The sequence below is a fragment of the Schistocerca nitens genome, chromosome 2, assembly GCF_023898315.1.
Source record: "Schistocerca nitens isolate TAMUIC-IGC-003100 chromosome 2, iqSchNite1.1, whole genome shotgun sequence".
Classification (NCBI taxonomy): domain Eukaryota; kingdom Metazoa; phylum Arthropoda; class Insecta; order Orthoptera; family Acrididae; genus Schistocerca; species Schistocerca nitens.
The window spans coordinates 895,716,940-895,730,540 of NC_064615.1; the positions used below are offsets into that span (position 1 = coordinate 895,716,940).

At 43.0% G+C, this 13,601-nt stretch overlaps 1 pseudogene; it reads left to right on the forward strand.

The window, feature by feature from the left end:
• Positions 1-2,633: 2,633 nt before the first annotated feature.
• LOC126238568 (5S ribosomal RNA) lies at positions 2,634-2,751 on the forward strand (annotated as a pseudogene).
• The last annotated feature ends 10,850 nt before the right edge of the window (positions 2,752-13,601 follow it).

The following is a 13,601-nucleotide window of genomic DNA, read 5'->3' on the forward strand; positions in this document are numbered from 1 at the left end:
AACTATTCCTGCCGTTGCCAAAACTCCGTTTAACTTCACTAACCCTGGCAGAATCACCAGATTAGTTATCCCGTGTTTGTTCTCCCGTTAGGCATTATTATGCGTTCGTACAACGGGCTTTCAGCGCTGTTCTGAGAATAAAATCTGAAGCGGCTGCGAACGGGGAACTGTACAAGTGGCCCTTAGTAGTGTAGCGACCTGGCAAAAATGTTCTCTCAAAATTTCATTTTCTTGGATAACCGAGAAGATTACTCGTAATATGCAATCTTTCTTATCTGTTAGTCGTTTATTTCCACTCTGGTAATCTGAATCTATGGATTTCGTTAGTAAGTACAAAAACGCTGATCATTCGCACACACAGTCCACCACACAGACAAACAGCGATAGGCATTCACCGTTCGTGGTTATTAGGTTCAGGTCATATTGTCCATCCCCTGTTGTCCGCCGGAAAGTTTTTTATTTCTAGATGCGACTGGGATTCCCCTGGCAGAGACATCATGTACAATGTGCACGTATTCAAAAATCAACTTACGATTCGTTCAGAAATCAACTTCGTATGTGTTCAAAAACCAACAGGGATGCGTCTCAAAATCATATAAATAATCGATAGGACAACGTGCGCTGGGTGCATTTGTGAACCAGACAATCGGGAGTGAAGGAAAATGGGAAAGGCCACGCCCAGAAATAAACTGGTTATTATTTCATGCAAATAACAATTTACTCATAAGTTAAAATTTAACTTAAAATTAAAGAAATAAATACTGCAATTTAAATCTTAAGGTCACATTTTAAAAGAAATATAAGAAGCTTTTAATAATAATAATAATAATAATAATAATAAAAAGTTCAGGTGAAATTTGCAATTTAATTTTAAATGCCACAGTTTGGTAAAATATAACATGCTTTTAATAATGATACGAAAAGGGCCCGCTACGTAAAAGTTGAGTGAAACTTCCAATTTAAACCTTAAGATCACAGTTTGTGGAAATATTTCTTTTAATAATAATTATAAGAAGAAGAAAGGAGTCGGCCATGTAAAATTTCAGGTTAAATTTTGCAATTTAAAGCTTAAGGCTGCAGTTTGGAGAAATATGACTACAACGTTACTCTCTTCAAACTACTGTAGTCAAACGAAGCCACACTTAATACTCATCTTGTGTAAGGTGTCGGCGCTGCATGGATGCAAGAGGTGCCTTGAGAAGGTAATTTTTAAACGAACAGTCGGATGGCGTATCTGGCAGATCGGTCCAGGGTGAAGCAGACGAATCAGGCTGTGAGCGCGGCAGTCCGTGGAACTCGATGAATGGCGGTGTCGCTAACCAACGGCCACAAAGGAGCCCCTTTCCATAGCCAGCCAGCACTAGCTGGCGGACGCGACGAAGGCAGACTCCACCAACCGACCGGCACGCCCCACAAAACACACGTCAAACAGCCAATTTCTTGTGTCCGATGGATGCGGCTTTCGCTGACCAACTTGGCTCAAACAGCCCAACTCAGCTCTTACATTGGAACCCGATGTCAGAAACACCTTGCCGGCCGCTGTGGCCGAGCGGTTCTAGGAGCTTCAGTCTGGAACCGTGCGACTGCTACGGTCGCAGGTTCGATTCCTGCCTCGGGCATGGATGTGTGTGATGTCCTTCGGTTGGTTAGGTTTAAGTAGTTCTACGTTCTAGGGGACTGATGACCTCAGATGTTAAGTCCCATAGTGCTCAGAACCATTCGAACCATTTGCAAAAACACCTCGGCTCTAACCGTTGGACTCCGCTGTCTCAGACGAACTGCTTCCCACCCAAGGACACACTTCCTTCTAGGCCAAGTTCGACCAAAGATGCTTACTGAACAAATAGTAAATAGATAGCAAACTCGAGTCAATAGCGGCAGACAAAAAATGGTTCAAATGGCCCTGAGCACTATGGGATTTTACTGCTGAGGTCGTTAGTCCCGTAGAACTTAGAACTACTTAAACCTAACTAACCTAAGGATATCACACACATCCATGCCCAAGTCAGGATTCGAACCTGTGACCGTAGCGATCACACGGTTCCAGACTGTAGCGCCTTGAACCTCTCGGCCACCATGGCCGGCAGCGCCAGACAAGAAGGAAGTAAAATATGGCACCATGGCTCAAGTAAGTGTTCAAAAACGTTAAAAAACCAACATAGATGCGTTTCAAAATCATATGAATAAGCGATAGACCAACGTGCCCTGGAGGCTAGGCGCTTTCTGAAACAATTTCTTTTCTGCAAGAATTTGAATTTGGCGCCCTCTGAAATTATGATATTGACGCTAGGGGCAGATACCCCGGTTCCCCCCCCCCCCCCCCAACCCTGACCTGATAAAAATGTTCACCCCAAATCCTGTATCACGTCTAACACTCTCTCCCCGATTTCGGAATAAAACAAAACGTGCTGCTGTACTTCGTTAATCCCGTCTGGTAAGGAGTCCAGACAGCGCAGTAAAATTTCAAAAGAGGACGGACAAGCGTAGTGCAGGCAGTCCCTTTACTAGATCTGTTACATTTTCTAAGTGTTTTGCCAATAAGACGTACTTTTTGCTTTGTCTTCCCCACAATATTTTCTATGTGTTTTCCCAATTTAAGTTGATTGTAATTGTAATTCCTAGGCATTTAGTTAGCTAACGGCCTTGCCGCAGTGGTAACACCGGTTCCCGTCAGATCACCGAAGTTAAGCGCTGTCGGGCTGGGCTAGCATTTGGATGGGTAACCATCCGGTCTGCCAAACGCTGTTGGCACGCGGGCTCCACTCAGCCCTTGGGAGGCAAACTGGGGAGCTACTCGATTGAGAAGTAGCGGCTCCGGTCTCGGAAACTGACATACGGCCAGGAGAGCGGTGTGCTGACCACATGCCCTTCATATCTGCAGCCGACAATGATGCCTATGAGCTGAGGTTGACACGGCACCTTGTCAGTACCATTGGGCCTTCATGGCATGTTCAGGGTGGAGTTTAGTTTAGTTTTGGTATTTAGTTGAATTTACAGCCTTTAGATTTGACTGATTTATAGTGAACCGAAGTTTAACGGCTGGCATCATGTGGATGACCTCACACTTTTCATTATTTAGGGTCAATTGCCGATTTTCACACAACACTGATATCTTTTCTAAATCGTTTTTCAATTTGTTTCAATGTTCTGGTAACTTTACTAGATGATAAACGACAGCATCATCTGCAAACAGCGTCTAAGATGGCTGCTCAGATTGTCTCCTAAATAGTTTATATAGATAAGGAACAGCAGAGGGCCTGTAACACTAAGTTGGGGAACGCCAGAAATAACTTCTGTTTTACTCGATGAATTTCCATAAATTACTACGAACTGTGCCCTTTCTGACAGGAAGTCACGAATCTGGTCATAGAACTGAGACGATATTCCAGAAAGACGTAATTTCACTACAAGCCGATTGTTTGGTACAGTGTCGAAAGCCTTCTCGAAATTTACAAACACGGAATCAATTTGAAATCGCTTGTCAATAGCAGTCAACACTCCGTGTAAGTAAAGAGCTAATTGGGTTTCACAAGAACGATGTTTTCTAAATCCGTATTGACTGTGTGTCAATAGACCGTTCTCTTGGAGGTAATTTATAATGTTCGAACACCATGTATGTTCCAAAATCCTGTTCATATAGATGTTAATCATAAGGGCCTGTAACTTAGTGGGTTACTCCTACTATCTTTCTTGATTATTGATGTGACCTGTGCAACTTTCCAGTCTTTGGGTAGGGATCTTTCGTCTAGCGAGTGGTTGTATACGACGGTTAAGGGTGGTGCTATTGCATTAGCATGCCCAGAAAGAAACCTAACTGGGATACAGTCTGAACAGGAAGACTTGCCATTATTAAATGATTTAAAGTTGCTTTACTACTCCGAGGGTATCTACATCTAGCGTGCTCATGGTGGCAGCTGTTCTTGATTCTCATTCTTGAATACTTACTTTGTCTTCTCTGCTGAAGGAATTTCGGAAGGCTGTTTTGAGAAACTCTGCTCTAACAGCACTATTGTCGATAGTATTTCCGTTGCAATCGCGCAGAGAATCGATTGCGTCTTGCCACTCGCATACTTTAGATATGATGAGAATCTCTTTGGATTTTCTGCCGGGTTTCGGTACAAAATGGCTCTGAGCACTATGCGACTTAACTTCTGAGGTCATCAGTCGCCTAGAACTTAGAACTAAGTAAACCTAACTAACCTAAGGACATCACACACATCCATGCCCGAGGCAGGATTCGAACCTGCGACCGGAGCGGTCACGCGGTTCCAGACTGAAGCGCCTTTAACCGCACGGCCACACCGGCCGGCTCGGTACAAAGTTTCGTTGTGGAAACTATTACAAGTAACTCACATTGAAGAAGGCGCTAAATTTTGTAAAAGAACGCCAATCTTGGAGATGTTGCGTTCCTTTAAATTTGGAATGCTTCTTTCTTTGTTTCTGCAACAGTGTTCTGATCTGTTTAGTGAACCATGCGGTGTCAACTCCGTCGTTCGTTAATTGATTCGGTACAAACGTCTCAATTGCTGTCGATATTATTTCTTTGAATTAAAGTCAGGTCTGGTCTAACTTACATTGTTACTTTGGAAGGAGTTGTGATTTTTTTCTCTTGTAGGCGTTAAGTGAATTTTTATATGCTTTTTCGAATAGGTATATTTTTCAAGGATTTGGGGGTTACAATATTCAGTCTCGCTACGCCAACCCTGTGTTCACTAAAACTTGTATCCGTTTTGATGCTCGTTATTAGCTAAGGATTATTTCTTGATAAGGGGTCAGGTGTGTTCTTCACAACTTATTCCTAGATATTTGGACTATTTCTCTTTCTCTGCTTATCTAATCACCAGTTTTAATGTAAGCTTATTGCTAATCTCATTTCTACTACTCCTCATTACTTTCGTCTTTGTCTGGTTCACTCTTAGCCTATATTCTACCTTCATCACTCTTTTCATTCCAGCTCACAGTTCAGGTAATTCTTCATCGGCTTCGTATCAGCAGTGTCTTGTGCGAATCTTGTTATTGATTTCAGTTGACCATGAATTTTACTGCCGTTATTGAAGCTTTCTTTTAAACACAGTCATTGCTACTTCGATGTATAGAATGATATAAGAGTGGAGAAAGACAGCACCCTATTTTTGCAGTGGTTTAACCGGAGCACTTCTTTCTTGATATTATGTTCTGAGTGCTCCCACTTGCTTCTTGTACCACCTGTGTGTCTGTTATCCATCGTTTCCTATATTTTATGAGAATTTCAAAGAATTCATGACAATTTCAAATACAGTTCTGAGTCAAATACTGAATAGCGTGCGTCTATCATATCGACATCCATTATTTCCCTGCAAGTGGCTGCTAAGCCCCGTAATGGGTCGTGGCGGTCTCATTCCAGCCACCCTTCCTGGATAGCAGCAGTCTGCTTGACATGTTACACCTTTTATAATTCGTGACTGGAAACATTGTTGTCTATAATTCATTCCATAGCTAGTGTTCCTTCGTTTCGTGCCATACTTACAGAACTGTAACAATTTTGGGCGCATTTCATAGTGTTGAAGATATTTCAATATACTATCATTTGCAGCTTTCTACCGGATTAGAAATCGTACAACAGTTTCTTCAAGTTGTGTGAAGGTACAAATACAATGTCTGTGTATAAAAAAAGGCATTCTGCAGTGAAGGCCGGCAACGCTACAGGTACGTACAATAACAGTCTCCGAACTCAGCGACACTGTAATCTGCAAGGCCACCCTCACAAGTTCTACTAACGCTGCTCTACTTTTGATAAAAGATTTGTGTACTTTGAATTAAACATGCCAGGGAAAGAGTTGGTTAGACAGCAAATAATCATCAAACTCGTCTGGGAAAAACATAACAATCTATATTTATCTAGGCCCTATGCTCTCCAGTTAATTTGGTACCAATAGTATCATATTTCGATCAAAGCAAAATGTATACAGGGTGTTAAAAAAGGTACGGCCAAACTTTCAGGAAACGTTCCTCACACACAAAGAAAGAAAATATGTTATGTGGACATGTGTCCGGAAACGCTTAATTTCCATGTTAGAGCTCATTTTATTACTTCTCTTCAAATCACATTAACCATGGAATGGAAACACACAGCAACAGAACGTACCAGCGTGACTTCAAACACTTTGTTACAGGAAATGTTCAAAATGTCCTCCGTTAGCGAGGATACATGCATCCACCCTCCGTCGCATGGAATCCCTGATGCGCTGATGCAGTCCTGGAGAATGGCGTATTGTATCACAGCCGTCCACAATACGAGCACGAAGAGTCTCTATATTTGGTACCGGGGTTGCGTAGACAAGAGCTTTCAAATGCCCATAAATGAAAGTCAAGAGGGTGAGGTCAGGAGAGCGTGCAGGCCATGGAATTGGTCCGCCTCTACCAATCCATCGGTCACCGAATCTGTTGTTGAGAAGCGTACGAACACTTCGACTGAAATGTGCAGGAGATCCATCGTGCATGAACCACATGTTGTGTCGTACTTGTAAAGGCACATGTTCTAGCAGCACAGGTAGAGTATCCCTTATGAAATCAGGATAACGTGCTCCATTGAGCGTAGGTGGAAGAACATGGGGCCAAATCATCACCAACAATGCCTGCCCAAACGGTCACAGAAATTCTGTGTTGATGACGTGATTGCACAACTGCGTGCGAATTCTCGTCTGCCCACACATGTTGATTGTGAAAATTTACAATTTGATCACGTTGGAATGAAGCCTCGTCCGTAAAGAGAACATTGGCACTGAAATGAGGATTAACACATTGTTGGATGAACCATTCGCAGAAGTGTACCCGTGGAGGCCAATCAGCTGCTGATAGTGCCTGCACACGCTGTACATGGTACGGAAACAACTGGTTCTCCCGGAGCACTCTCCATACAGTGACGTGGTCAACGTTACCTTGTACAGCAGCAACTTCTCTGACGCTGACATTAGGGTTATCGTCAACTGCACGAAGAATTGCCTCCTCCATTGCAGGTGTCCTCGTCGTTCTAGGTCTTCCCCAGTAGCGAGTCGTAGGCTGGAATGTTCCGTGCTCCCTAAGATGCCGATCAATTGCTTCGAACGTCTTCCTGTCGGGACACCTTCGTTCTGGAAATCTGTCTCGATACAAACGTACCACGCCACGGCTATTGCCCCGTGCTAATCCATATATCAAATGGGCATCTGCCAACTCCACATTTGTAAACATTGCACTCACTGCAAAACCACGTTCGTGATGAACACTAACCTGTTGATGCTACGTACTGATGTGCTTGATGCTAGTACTGTAGAGCAATGAGACGCATGTCAACACAAGCACCGAAGTCAACATTACCTTCCTTCAATTGGGCCAAATGGAGGTGAATCGAGGAAGTACAGTACATACTGACGAAACTGAAATGAGCTCTAACATGGAAATTAAGCGTTTCCGGACACATGTCCACATAACATCTTTTCTTTACTTGTGTGTGAGGAATGTTTCCTGAAAGTTTGGCCGTCCCTTTTTGTAACACCCTGTATAACATCATAATGCAAAGGGGCTTCATGGGAATCACGAATTCCGAGTAATCTCTTCCCTAGGTAATCTCTACGAACACGTGGCAGTGATAGGGAAATAAACAGTATTAATCACACACATTTAGCGAAGCCAGCTAAAGTATTCTGCTGTGTGGTACTTCACTCATTAAATGCCTGAATACTGAAATACTTCTTTGTACAGCTCAACACTTCTACCATGTTTATTCAGTGAATCGTGATCACAAGGCCATCTGTGACTATTTGAACAACTCTGGGAATATCACAGAGTAAGACAGCTGTAGTTAAGTCGGCGTAAGTTGAGTGCTGCTAAATGCAGTGGGCTGGGCGTTGCTGCTTCCTGCGCAATAACTCAACCAATAACGTAATTCGGTTTTGTAAACGTCTCTATGGCAACGCCTCTGTGTTGTCACAGCTCTGCATTTGGCTACTGTTTTTGCCTGCAGCCGCTACCGCCACTTTGAAAGAGGGCAACAGCGCTGTAAGCTGTCAGGGAACTACTTACGTTGTCTCAACTACAGCATAGCCCTAAAACTGACATAGTGATGCGGTGTGAGCTTTGTTTATCATTGTCTATCAGACTCTAAGGCTAGATGTATTGTCACCCCAAAAATACAGCATTTGTTCGCCATTAAGAAATCACTTCCTTCGCCAGTTTACGTAATTCCCTTGCAATATCAATTAAACTCCTATTTCAGCATTTTCACAGTGGGCAGCGCAGCCATCGATTTATCGAGTGAACGCGATATTTTTCCACTTATGCTGTATTTATTTAGACCTCTTTCGCATTACAAAACTAGTTTATGATTTAAAAGCTACAATCGCGTGCTTAGCCGTATAAATAGCAAACACCACGAAAAGTGAATACAGTGGTGCGAACTTACCTTGAGGAAAAGATAGCTAACCAGCACAAGATGTGTCATATGAAAATGGCCACCATTCGTGTTGATGAAAAATAACATTCATTGTGATGGTTCGACTGATAGTCGATGCACACAAGGTTGGAGACCAAATAAAAAGTAAAAGAACCTCTAACAGTTTCAGGCATCTGTGGATATACATTTATCCGAATACCTAAGTACATACAAACGAAAACAAAGAAAAAAAATCAAATAAAAACATTAGAGAAGCTACGGCGGTTCAAAATGTAACCATTCGAAAAAGTAAATGTTTCAGTTATACAACAGACGATGTGAATACATCTACTTCTCAGTGTGGAACTGTTACTTTGCTTTCGATTAGTAGAATGTGCCTAAAAATATCGAGCAACCTTCTCGTCGACGAGTATAAATGATTGCTTTTCAAACTGACAAAAAATTTCTCTTTTCTGGAACAAAAACTAAAAATTTAATGTTTCGGGAACTGTGTATGCTGTTCATGGGATGCAACGCTAAGACACGTGCATTGTTCTCACTGAGTTTCTGCGTTCTTTAAAATAAACCAGACAGTTCCTTGCTATTTGTGTTATATATACCACGTTATTTTGTATATTATCGATTTACTTAACGCTTTCTTTTCGTATTTGGTGTGTTATCGTACTTTTAACAGTGTTTTGGTTGCGAAAACCAACATTCGTTTTTCGAGTTATTAAGAGTTTGGCCTGGCTAAGTATAAAATAACGTCTACATTTGTTGTGCTTATGCATTTAAAAATTATTCTGTCGTTCTCAGAAGTTCATCTTGCTTCTTTTTTCGTGCCACAAGATAGTAAGGGCCAGCGCCTTTTAGGTAGTGAATTACTGAACCGATGCAGCTCAGCAAGGAGGAGACAGTAGAATGCCTTATTGATGTTGCCGCCTTCGTTTTCTCCTCGTTACCCGCGAGCACGGGCACACACACACACACACACACACACACACACACACACACACCACACACACACACACACACACGAACTACTCGTGTCTGGGAGGTCGTGCTCCGTCCTCCGCCATCTTGGTCCCCAGTTCGCTCATCGCCCCGAGACCCTCTAGCCGGAGTCGCAGTCGCAGAAAACAGATAATGGCTCCTCGCATCGGTCTGCCCTTCCGACGGCGACTGCCATCCGCCCCCGCAGGTCTTTGTTGCCGACGTCCTGCCCTGCCACCGGTTGTGCCTCCACCCGCCCCGTAACCCCTTCCCCACAGCCCCAGCCCCAGGCGTCTGTTAACAGGCTACGTCATTAAGAACCCGACCCGTTATGGCCAGGTCCGTGTCGTGTTGGAGAAAAGCCGAGGCTGCTCTGCAACAGTAACGTAACGGTAAGTGACAGCGAAATAGCGCCGGTATCGTGGACACAGCATTACAGCCACATGCCGTATCGATAACCCTCATAAACAAAAATGAATTTCGATGAATATCTAGGTGGGCTCACTAAAAAAGTACTTGTAACCTACAGATAAAGACTGACTATCTATACTGCTATGGGTTTTGTGCAACTTGCAAGGCCGTCAAAAACCACACTCGCGGTTTTCATGTGTTCTCACTCTTTATGCGTTAAATATCAAACCTAAAAAAAAAATTACTATGAAATTTAATATAGCTAAATAGCTAAATTTTGTTTCAGGGTACATTTTCACTGGAGGCCACAGTTTTCGAGTTATTCACAAAAAACTCGTTTTAAGATTACTTTTGCAGGTTTTTCTTGAATAACTCAAAAGTTTCGGTCTGCAGAGAAAACGTATCTCAAAACAAATTTTAACTGCTTTAAACTTCCTACAAAATGGTCGTGTTCACTTTTTCTGCAGGACTAACAGTTTCCTAATAGCGAGTGTGAGTGTACGAAAATGTCGCCTATGGTTTTTGAATGTGTTGCAGGTTGCGTAAAATGCGTAGGTAGGGGCAGGTGAACCACTGTGTATGAGGCAAGACGTTATCTAACAGTCTCGAAGATTGATCGATTTACTTCAGATTTTCACTAGATGATGTAATAAATCGTAGGCTATGTACTTACGAAATTAACCAATTCACATAAAATCTTTACAGTCCCTCTAATAAATAGCCATATGAGCGTAGGCTGTATAATTCAATTTTTTTAACAAGGGATCAGTTTGAGTTCACCTTTATCCAGCTCAAATCACTTAAACACGATTCTGGTCTTGTGACACAGACAGTTAACCTGCAGGGAAGTGACATCACCACAAAGAAAGACATTGAGTACGAAGGAATGCATGTGGTCCGTTTTAATTACGCATTCCACAGCCGTCGTGGTGCCTTCATTTATTACCACAGGTCCAATTGAAGTTTAGGTGAATGTGACACGTAACATAATAGTGCCCACGCACTCCACTAGCCTGTGCCTCGTGCGTAACACATTTTTCAACCAGCCTTGCACTTGGATGTGGTCTAACAATAAACGTGAGTCCCCCGACCTAGCGACAGGTTTCTGTTGGGTCACGGTGGAGTCTCAATAATCCCATGGACTCGAGCACTCTGTAATTGTAGGTGCGAACCTTGGAAAACGTAGCAGCTGTCTGTTGTGGAACCCCGTGTTCAACAATGTGCACTGAACCCTGTGTTCCGGAATACCTTTGCCTGCACCAATATTTTACTCTGTTGTCGGACGTCAGCTATTGCTTTACAAGCATCCGACCTTCATGCTCTGTGATGAGACATGCAAGTAGCACATAAGTGGATTAAGGGCATGAATTTAGAGGAATCCTGCTCGCTGTATACACTAATACATCGCCAGCAGATTTATAATTTCAAGGAAGATGGCTACGACGGATCTGAAAGCAACAAATTCACGTCTTGCAGCACCTTGCAAGTGGCAGTCAGCAAGAGTCTTGCTGACTGGTGAACATATGTAGTCATCGTCTGTCACTTTCGCTTGACATAACTCAAGAAACTTGTTGCACAGTCCCCTACCTCATGAGATCGAGCTTCATATGAAGCACCAAGTGAGGAGGCGCAGCGGCCAACACAATGGATTTGCATTGTGGAGGATGATGGTTCAAAATACACGTCTCGTAATCTAGATTTACGCCGTCCATGATTTCCCAAAATTGTTCCCAGTAAACGCTGGAAAGGTTCCTTTGGGAAGATCACGGCTAATTTCCTTCCCCATCCTTGCAACAGTCCGAGCTTGTGCTCTGTCTCTAATGACCTCGATGTCGTTAGGGTGCTAAACCCTACTCTTTCCTTCCTTTGCATGAAGCGATTGCTTCATAACTTTGTTACGCTGAATCAACAGCACAGAAAGAAGTTGCTGGCTGCATTCTATCTCTGATCAGCTATTTATTTTTCATGTAGAGGTGCTTTCTATTTCTGCTGTCCCAAATTTCAGATGAAACAGCAATATTTTTAGTATCCTGCGTGCATTCCCATGTAAATAGCTATTACATTCAAATAACGACAGATAAACGATCTGTACATACGATAATGTATATTTTGAAGAAGTATAAATGTATTTTCTTACGTCTTGTAAGATACACTGTAGCTGCGGTATGTTTGAAAGCGATACGCGCAACCGCTACAGTCGCAGGTTGGAATTCTGCCTCGGGCCTGGATGTATGTGATGTCCTTGGGTTAGTTAGGTTTCAGTAGCTCTACGTTCTACGGGATTGATGACGTCAGATGTTAAGTCCCATAGTGCTCAGAGCCCTTTTTTGGAAACCGATAGGTGACTCTGAGCTACATCCCTGACAGCAATAACTTTAACTAGTAAAACCTTCCACTTGACTAGCTGCCCCGTGCATCTTCTAAATTGATTTTCCCCTTGGACTGTATCTTTTGTTGATAACCTGCATTATATGTTATCACATTTACCAGATTCTAAATGAAATTGAATCCTTAAATAATATTATTGAAATGGTAGCTCTGACATTAAGTTAGTCAATTACTGATATGTGATTAATTTATTAACACGGGATTGATGTTTTATGAAGGTTGTGGCACAAGTTTATTGATTAGAAAATAGGACAAACAGATACATGTTAGGAGAAGAAAAAATAGAAAACATGATCTGGTGGCATCACAAATATGCAACGAATGGTTAACACTCCCTTGGGTGGCGGCTGGTGGGCAAAGACTATGGTTTGTCTCATTGACCTATTTACTGTGACTTAAAACATGGATAACGCAATCGGAAATTATCTAACACTGAAAAGACTTTCATGGATTTATTCTACACAGAAGTTGTTCTACAGTGGTGCAGCTGAGAGTAAGTGGTGACATTGTGATCCTTTTTGCCCTAACAGACCAGAGCAGCAACACGATACCCATTTTCTCTATGTGTGTTGCTGTCTCAGGTGATGCTCGTGGTTCCAGTGTATGAAGAACAGCGATGTGCCGCATCTGTAGTCCCCTAACGCAGGCGCGAAATATACAAAGTCACGGTCGGCAGTCTGTTAGACAGATTGCAGCTACTTTCTAATGGAGCCCTGTCATCTTGGCAGATTCCAGAATGTGACACTCTCATTCACCAGGCATGCCTCGGAGAAATTTGACTCACTTACAAGGCAATGCACGCAATGATGCAATGCAAACGTCAAAGTGGCAGACATGTTACAAATAAGATTGCCCTTGCCACAGCGAGTTGTCAGGCTAAAACGGTCGGTTCAGCGAATTCCTCACCACAGGCTCCCCAGTCAAGACCAACGCTAGTGCAAAGTCATGCTCACGACAAGTGTCCCAAGTGTACCCTACTTACAACAAAAGTCAAGGCCATAATCAGACCCAAGACTGGAGTCTGAATCAGAAGACCAGTTTCTCCTGTCCTCACTTTCCATCAGACCTCGGCAAACTCCACAAAGGCACTTCCACAACCATCCCCACAAGCAGTTTGGCAATCGCAAGACTTCACAAGCTCCATGTCCCCCCTCTATCTCACCTGCTCTACTCATCAGCCATCCTAATCGAAGTTAATAATATTCTTCTCTTTTCAGGAGAATTGACTAATCCCTGACTCACAAATTCCCGTGCAGAGAGGAGGAGATGTTGTGCTCCCCACTTGTTTCCTCCCATGGCCACTTTACGTGGGCTGTTATTCTGAGTTTCTGTATAGCTCTCTTATCATGGAGATCATTGTCTGGATGGCCCGAATGTTGCCGCGTGTTCGACCAGGTGCTCTGGCTAAACTAAGAGAAGT